The sequence below is a fragment of the Ahaetulla prasina genome, chromosome 4 (genome assembly GCF_028640845.1).
Source record: "Ahaetulla prasina isolate Xishuangbanna chromosome 4, ASM2864084v1, whole genome shotgun sequence".
NCBI lineage: Eukaryota > Metazoa > Chordata > Lepidosauria > Squamata > Colubridae > Ahaetulla > Ahaetulla prasina.
In genome coordinates, this window is record NC_080542.1 from 65,999,755 (window position 1) to 66,009,013 (window position 9,259).

Sequence of the window (9,259 nt, forward strand, 5' to 3'; positions counted from 1 at the left end):
AATACTGAACCCACCTAACAATAGTGGCGAATTTCTGTAGCTCAGATGTCGAATGAGGGTGAAGGTTCATTTTCTGAGTTTATGGGTTGGTTGTCTGATGGTTTCCTGGTTTCTGCGCGTAGTCTGGTAACGAATTTTTTTTTAAATTTACATTTATATCCCGCCCTTTTCCGAAGACTCAGGGCGGCTTACAGTGTATAAGGCAATAGTCTCATTCTATTTGTATATTTACAAAGTCAACTTATTGCCCCCCCAACAATCTGGGTCCTCATTTTACCTACCTTATAAAGGATGGAAGGCTGAGTCAACCTTGGACCTGGTGGGGCTTGAACCTGCAGTAATTGCAGGCTACTGTGTTCTAATAACAGGCTCCTTACAGCCTGAGCTATCCACGGCCCTCTTTGGAAACCAACCCAAAAGCTCGGAAAACAAACCTTCACCCTCACCATCAAGTGTTGCTCCCACACATTTCCTGACAATACTATCCCTCCAAACACCAGAAGAGCTTTCACACTTGCTCATTGTAATATCACCTTGTTCACCCTATTGGTTCTATAACACACCAAAAGACCTGCAGCTCTTAAATGTTATTATAACTAAATGTTATAATTATTTTTAATTACTATAAGAAAATATCTTTTTGTCAATGGCAAAACTTTTGGATTATGATTATATATTAATTAAGATACACTATTTTTCCGGGAAAATTGACTTGTAACCTACATTCCAAATATGGGCACTAGGTGGCATTACAGCTTGCATAAAACAAAATGACAATAATATAGTAGTGTTCTCTTGAATCTAAGTTAGGTTTTGTTTTTTTTATAGAACCAACTTTCATGAATTATTTGCATTCGTGTAAAATTTTCATTGTTGTTATTCAACAATAGTGTTCACTTTCCTATATTTTTAGTATGAAAACTGTAGTGAGAGTATATTTCATATCTATACTGTAGATTAAACTAGTCTGGATGGCCTTCCACGTATTTATTACATAATTCTATTACAGTAGTCCTCGACTTACGACCGCAATTGAGCCCAGCACTTCTTTTGCTAAATAAAACATTTGTTAACTGAGTTTGCCCCATCTTATTTTAGAAAATTTATATTGCTGCCTACTCGCCCATGGTGACTCAAGCGGCTTACACGAATATAAAAACATAATATAAAAATAAAAACAATAAAAAAATAATGATAAAAAATAATAAATTATTAAAATAGTAGTCCCATCACCACCTACCCCATCCCAGTGATAACACATATTCATACAAGCCATTTAATGGGCTCCATCCTTTGGGAAGAGTGTTAGAGTGGGGCCAATCTAAACTCTGGGGGAATGATGTTCCAGAGAGAGGGAGCCACCACAGAGAAGACCCTTCTTCTGGGTCCCACCAGACGTATCTCCCTAGGAGATGGGACCTGCCACATTCCTTGCCTTCCCACTCTAGTAGATTGGGTAGATGTGACTGGCACGAGATGTTGCCTCAGATAACCCGGATCCAAGCCAAAGAAAACAAGTAATTATGAACAGGCTGAAGAAATTGTTCCAACACCTAAACAAACTGACCAACCAATGGAAGAAACCAACATACAAGATAAAGATCCTCCTGTGCAACAACTCAAAAGTGTAGAGCTAAGTGACCTAGCGAAAATGCTGAAAGAAAATATTCAAAACCACATCAAAGAAAACACAGAAAGCAAAAGACTGCCATTCGCAATATGCATAGCAAACAAGTGAAAGATCTACTAAATGCCGTGAACAACATTTTAACTTCCATCCCATCCACCAGACTATGTGAAACAAACCAACTAATGTATAGCACAGCCACCGTTATAACTGGGGAATTGGGTTATCTAATGCTAAAAAAGAAACCCGCTGAAACACTAAAGTGGAAAATTCGACTTGAAAATAAAATTAAAAACTACGAGATGTCAGCAATTTAAAAGACTTGCAAGAAGGAAAACTAAGAATTGAAAAGCTGAAAAATAATTTATGCAAAAAATACAGCCTGGATGAAAAAGCAATAACAGAAATCATGGAAGAATTAAAACAGCGTGTAATAGCAACAAAGAAAATTGAAAGATACAAAGGACAAATAAAACAATATCGTGAAAATGTCCAGTTCAGAAGAAACCAACACCTCTTCTGTTTTAGCACATGTTAGGCATAGACATTTCTTTTCATAACATAGTTATCAATCCTTAGGAAGAAAGTAATGGCATTGACTTTTGAAAATCATAAATCAAATAACTGCAGGGAATTGTCCACTCAGTTGCCAGAAGTCAACAGGTACCAAATGAATAAATAAAATAAAGGAGAGGGAGGGAGGGAGGGAGCCTTACTGACGTTTTGTAAAAAGATGTATATGCATTCAGAAAACGTAAGTCTGCACTAAGTATATAAGCTGCATATTTGACAATATGAAGAAGTTTTCTTCCTGCACAACAATTCAAATCAAAAATGCAACAGACCAAACTTGCAGGAGCCTTCAGATCTACCGGTAAATCTAAAATCATCCAGTCTGTTATCTCCTTATCTGAGGTTTCCATGGGTGTACAAGACCATTTATCAATGCCTAAATTCTGTCCACAGAACTGATACTATGAGACTCGACATCAGAAAAAAGACTCTGCTCCTGAAACAACATGTACCTTTTATCTGCAGTGACCCATTCATGAACACAAGATATTGCTTCATTACTCAGTCATCCAACACAATGTTTTTGTACTTATCAAAAGGAACATTTGGATATAACAAGAATCCCATCAAAAGGGATAGGACTTCCAATTTTTGGTCTGGCTTCCATTGCTGCCTAAGGATATGCCCTGAGAGAGAGAAGAAAAATAAGCAAACAGGAATAATGTGGAATAGAAAGACCGTGCCTCTGAATATTGAGAGCTATATTTCTTAAATTGTACACCATGTTCATCAAACCTAATTCTTCAAGCCCCACCCCACCCCTGAATTATTAATATGTCAGACCATCTTTACTTGTGAGCCCGAAGTTCTATGTGGGTCCCTCTCAGAACTTCCTTGTAGAACTCAAATCAGCTTGTTCTGCTATTGCTCCACATTCCTGGCAATCCCCCTGTTAGTTATTTCCTGGGAAGTGAGTGAGTGCCAAGCAAATTTTCCTTAGATCTCTTTTTCCCAGCATCAGTTTTCTTGCAGCAATTTACCAATTTACCAGTTTGTCTAGCTGCAGGAAAGTGTTTGCATGGAGATAAGAGCTTTTTTTTGGGGGGGAGGGGTGTTTCCCTTAAAGGGCCAATGTAATCAAATCTCATGTCTCTTCCTAGGCTTGCAAAAATGTTTTTGGCTCTGTACTTCTAATTCCTGTTACATCCAAATGTCCCATCAGTCCCTGCAAGATACTTTATATTGGTTCTGGCCAATGGACAAACTATGGGTGATACTTTCTACTCAGCAGGAGATCCATACTCAACAAAGTTCATTTCCACATCCTCAAATTTCCCTTAGAATACTGAAGCAAGAACACAGGAAGATCTTGTCTGAACAAATTTTCCAGTATCAACACAAGCTTCTAGTCTATGGAAAGACCATCGGAAACATTTACAGATCATCAGATTACATATCACTAAATTCTGAAGTGCTCCTTTCTCTGTGTTTGTATTTTCAGTATTTATTGCAACAGTGCATATTTAAGGCAGCTGTATTCTATATCATAGAAGTAATCATTGCTCTCCAGTGTTTTAAGCTTTAGCTTTGAAATATGGAATAAAAATTTAGTTTTTTGTAATTGCAGCTAGCTAAGAAATTTTATTTTTTAAAAAAAAAATTAAGGTTATTGTATAACCTTATACAATATTGTATAATATATACAATATTATATTGTAACCAGATGTTTCCTTTTTAACCACATGATAACATATGGTTTTAAAAATACCTATGTACAGTCTTTGTGCTGAGCTACTGAATGGAGCTATCTGGTTCCCAATAATAAATGGACCATTTCTCAAAATGAAGTAATAGAACAATCTTGCTAATCTGTTTGAGTGTTATTGGTTTCTTCCTATATTAGTTAGCAATTTGTGTACAATATTTATTCATATTTCCAATCCACATACAGTCCGTCAATTCACTTAACATCAGAAAGGCAAACCTTCTGAAATATTTTTAATCAAAATTTTACTAAAAGACCAGTGAAAATCCAGGGAAAAGTTTGAAAAGATCCAGATATATCTTGACTTAACTAGAACTATATTTAGGTGACTCATGACATCCCAATTTATACATCCAACTCAGCTAGAGTAGAGCAGACTACAGCAGAAGATTCTGAGAAAGATTGGCAAATGAATAATGGTTAAAACTCTGAACTCTCTGTAAGAGGAGAATATCAATATATAAAATTAATATTTTAAAAAGTCTAGTAGATATTCAAAGTAAAGGTCTAATGAATCTTTGATGCATACTCTTTCTTCCCAAGATATTGCATGTACTCAAAGAGAACAGAAATCTAGACAGAATGTTGCTTCTACAGCAGGGGTGTCCAAACTTGGTCCCTTTAAGACTTTTGGACTTCAACTCCCAGAGTTCCTCAGCCAGCTTTGCTGGCTGAGGGACTCTGGGAGTTGAAGTCCAAAAGTCTTAAAGGGACCAAGTTTGGACACCCCTGTTCTACAGGCTTCTTCTGAAAGGTGGAGTATTTTTCAGAATGTGGGGCACCCAATCTTCCCAAGCCAAGTAGCACTGTAGTGGTCCCTCAATATACTTTCCATAAGGAACTAACTTCACATTGCTTTCACAAGTACTGCCAATACTGAGAATAAAAGTGGCTTTGGACCACTCCAAGATTAATTACAAAAGTATGTATTTTCGTAATATCAGCTTAGTTCAGCAGTTGAACTAATGAAGGTTTGGGTCATTGTGTCCAAAATGGCAGGAAAGATAATATCTTTCCATTTTCAATAAAGAAACTTATTTAATGAATTCCGTATAGTCTGTTTTTTCCCACTGGCAAGAACTCTTGCAATCTTTATCTCCAAAACATCAGTTGATTTACTCAGCCTTCTGATTCCCAGGTTTCAGCTTCAGTCTTCTAATTCCCAGGCTTTAAGCAGCAGCAATCTTCTAATTCCAATTTAGCACATCTGGGCTTGATCTGCAGCACTTTTTTTTAAAACAACACTTGCCAGTAGCACAGTAGAATGGCAGGAACTCTGTAGTAAAGTTCTATCTATTTTATCCTTCTCCTAGTCAGAGGAAAACTAGATTTTGTCCTAGATGGGAGAAAGTCTTCACCATTTATTTTATCATGAAAGGTGAAAAGAAGGTATAGTAGAATTTTGTATCTCCATAATATGTAACTGCTTGGAATAGAAGAGCAACTGGGATTCTTTCTCTCTCATTCTGATCAGTGAGGAAAATGGTTTGGTTCACAGTGTTTCCTATCTGCTGCTCTATGTTATCTGCTCTATCTATGCTGCTTTGTCTTACATATTGGAAAAAAGAATCAGAACACCAAATACAAGCTCGATGGACATTACCTTGTAGATGACCCTCACCCCGTCAAAGACCATGGAGTTTTCATATCAAATGATCTAAGTGCCAAAGCCCACTGCAACTACATCGCAAAAAAGGCCTTAAAAGTTGTAAACTTAATCTTGCGTAGCTTCTTCTCTAGAAAGATTACACTACTAACCAGAGCATATAAAACATTTGCTAGACCAATTCTTGAATATAGCTCACCTGTCTGGAACCCACACCTCATTTCGGACATTAATATAATTGACCGTATCCAGAAATACTTTACAAGAAGAGTTCTCCACTCCTCTGTTTACAACAAAATACCTTATGCCACCAGACTTGAAATCCTGGTTTTAGAAAATTTAGAACTCTGCCACCTTCGACATGACCTGAATTTAACTCATAGAATCATCTGCTACAAGGTCCTTCCTGTCGAAGACTACTTCAGCTTCAATCACAACAATACAGGAGCACACAATAGATTTAAGCTTAATGTGAACCGCTCCAAACTCGATTGCAGAAAATATGACTTCAGTAACAGAGTTGTTAATGCTTGGAATGCACTACCTGACTCTGTGGTCTCTTCCCAAAATCCCCAAAGCTTTAAACAAAAACTATTTACTATTGACCTCACCCCATTCTTAAGAGGTCTGTAAGGGGCGTGCATAAGAACACAATTGTGTCTACCATTCCTATCCTAATGTTCCCTTTAATTGTATCCAATTCATATAGTTATTTCATGCTTATGCTTATGTATACTGTTGTGACAAATAAATTAATAATAAATAATAAATAATAAATAAATAATATTTTGAGGGCTGCAGAGGTGAAGACAATTTCATGGTTAGCTTCAAAGCAGTTTAGAGATTGGAGGTTGGGAGCAGTAGGTTGTGGAAAGCTTATGAATCCTATTTTCAACATTCTGGAAAACTAAATTTAGAATGTCCTCAACATGTATTAGGGCTACTTTGGACTGCAAAAATATGACTGGAAGGCAGAAAATTACTATTGTTTTATACGGCTTTTTGCTATCATCTAGCTATTAGGAAAATATTTACAATCCAGAACCGGTAGCCCTCATACATATATACCAAAATTACATCTAAGAAGATCTCATTCATGTCAAAATTATAATTCATGCTATGAACACATCATGCAAATTATACAATAGAAAAGAACTGAGGACTGAACACTGATGATATTACATAGTTGGGTAAAGAAATGTCTGCAGGGGAGGCGGGGAAACCAGGCTCAGAGAGCCCCAAGGATTCCACAAATGATATGATTTATATATTGCATGATATATCACAGTGGTTCCCAACCAGTGTGCCGCGGCACTAAGGGGTGCCGTGAGATCTTTTGAGGGTGCCGGGAACTTTTGAGCTACGGAGATTTTAAATATCTATTTCCTTATAAGGGTGCCGGGAACTTTTGAAAGGCTTTCCAAGGGTGCCTCAAACAAGAAAAGGTTGTGCCTCAAACAAGAAAAGGTTGGGAACCACTGATATATCATAATGCAAGTTGGCATAGGTGTATAAGTCATATTATGCATTATGAAAAATTATGAATAACATCATTCTGCACCAGTCCTCATATATATCCCATTTCTACTACATAAATGGAAACTCCAGTATTGCTGCAACCAAAGAAAAAGCAGCAAAAAAGTATGCTTTGTAAATTAAAATATTCCCTCACAGATTAAATGACCCACAAGTTAATCAAAGATTTAGTTAGTTAATTTTCTAATTAGACCAATTAAAACTTGCTAGCTTCATAAAGCTTGAACAATACATTTTATTACAATAACAGAATTGCTTTTCGGTGAAGCACAGCGTTAGGTTGACATTTTAAAATGTACATTCATGTTCTGAAGGAGAAATGTTATGTAAATCAGGTCTTAATATGCCTTACAGACTAATTACTTCCACTAAAGAAATACCAGGACCAGAGAAAGGGAAATGAATATTTTAATTATCAGAGTTCTGGAATTGTATTCATGTCAGCAATCAACATGACATCTGGTGAGAATGTAATGAACACAGCAAGATGAATATTGAAATTGACTGCAAAAGATTTGGTTAAGGTGCAATTTATAAAGTTAAAATTGGGGGTTAGAAAAGGAGGGGAAGAATGAACTATGATGCAGTCAGGCAAAGAAATCCAACTAGTTGTTTCCTGGGCCCATTATCTACATTTCTTTTATTGTGGACCAGGCCTTTTACAGTTCAGCCAATTTCTTTATCTTCTTTGACAGTTTGTCATTACTTATACTGCTAGTGGTTGTTAAAATACAGCAAAATGTCAGGGACAAGGACAACTAGTAATTTAAGATCCTCATTGTCAGACTGTGATTAATTCTCCTGCTGTTCCCAACAGGGAAAGAATTGCTTAGAACACTGTAGCCTTCACAACCAGTAATTTAGGTATTTAATTCCCCCCCCCCACTCCCAAGAATTAACTTTTATAGACTCTTATGGGCAGCATGAATTCCAGAATAACAGAATAAGTTTTCAAAACAAAGCAAAATAGGTTTCCTTTTGCTTCTGTACACTTCTGGGTCCTTTCCAACAAGGTACCAGTCCTGCCGGGAAAATCCCAACCCCCTCCCTCAGCCTTCAGGACCTATAATTGGAAAGATGCTCAAGAAAGCCTATTGTGATGTTGCTTTTCTAGAAAACTGATTTCACTTTCCAGAGTACTTGTTTAATAATATTCAGTGACATGGATATTGAAAGACAAAGGTTTCGTCATTGTCCCAGCAGGTAAATGCAAAGTTTTCCCCTATCCAGTTGTGTCCAACTCTAGAGGTAAGTGCTCATCTCTATTTCTTAGCTGAGGGAGAAGCATTACCTGAACGTATTTCCATGGTCATGTGGCCAGCCAGATTATACTCTGAGCTTCCCAGAACACTATTACCTTCCCACCAAAGTGATACCTATTTATCTACTCACATTTTCATACTTTCAAGCTGCCAGGACAGTAGCAAATTCCTTTTGTTAATACCAGGAACATTTTCAGTTTCTGAGACAGCTGGGATACCAGAACAACACATAAAGTCCTTTAAATTAAAAAAAAACTACTATTAATTTTTATGCATATTTGTTATCAAGAAATCAATCTGATATGCAGATGCTTACAAACAGGTAAAATAAAGAATTAGAAATCCTGTCCAATAGCTGAGTGTTTTAACATCTATACTGATAGCAAGAGGACATCAAATTATGATTTATACAATAAAAATAACATTTAGAATATATTGGATTCCATTATGTTTGAATAGAAAAGGACTGTCAAAAACAGAAATTAGTTAAAGATGTAATAAAGATAATGCTTCTTTAACAAAAGTTTCTACAATGTCCTGCAATTACTAAGTTTAGGGAGAAAGAAATATACATATAATTATGCAATAAATGCTAAAATTTTCAGAGGATAATACTCTCTTGAACTATATACATGGAATTTGGCAACAGGACAACAATTCCTGTGCTCTTACTATTGTCAAAAGATTGATTTTGCAGCATAGGCAAAATAAATGTGTAGCCCCATTCACTTTGATGACTTGATTGCAGTTGTTCCTTATCTAGGTAGGAGACATTGATCCAGCTTAATCCCCATCTTTTAATCTTCACAGCAATGTTTTCAAACTGACATTTCTCCCCCACCTGGAAGCTGGGGCAATAATAAGTTTCCTCTAATGGGATGCAAGGGTAACCTGGAAGGAGGGGAGGGCAGAAGAGATTCAGGGAAGCCAATTGTAGATTCTCTCAGGAC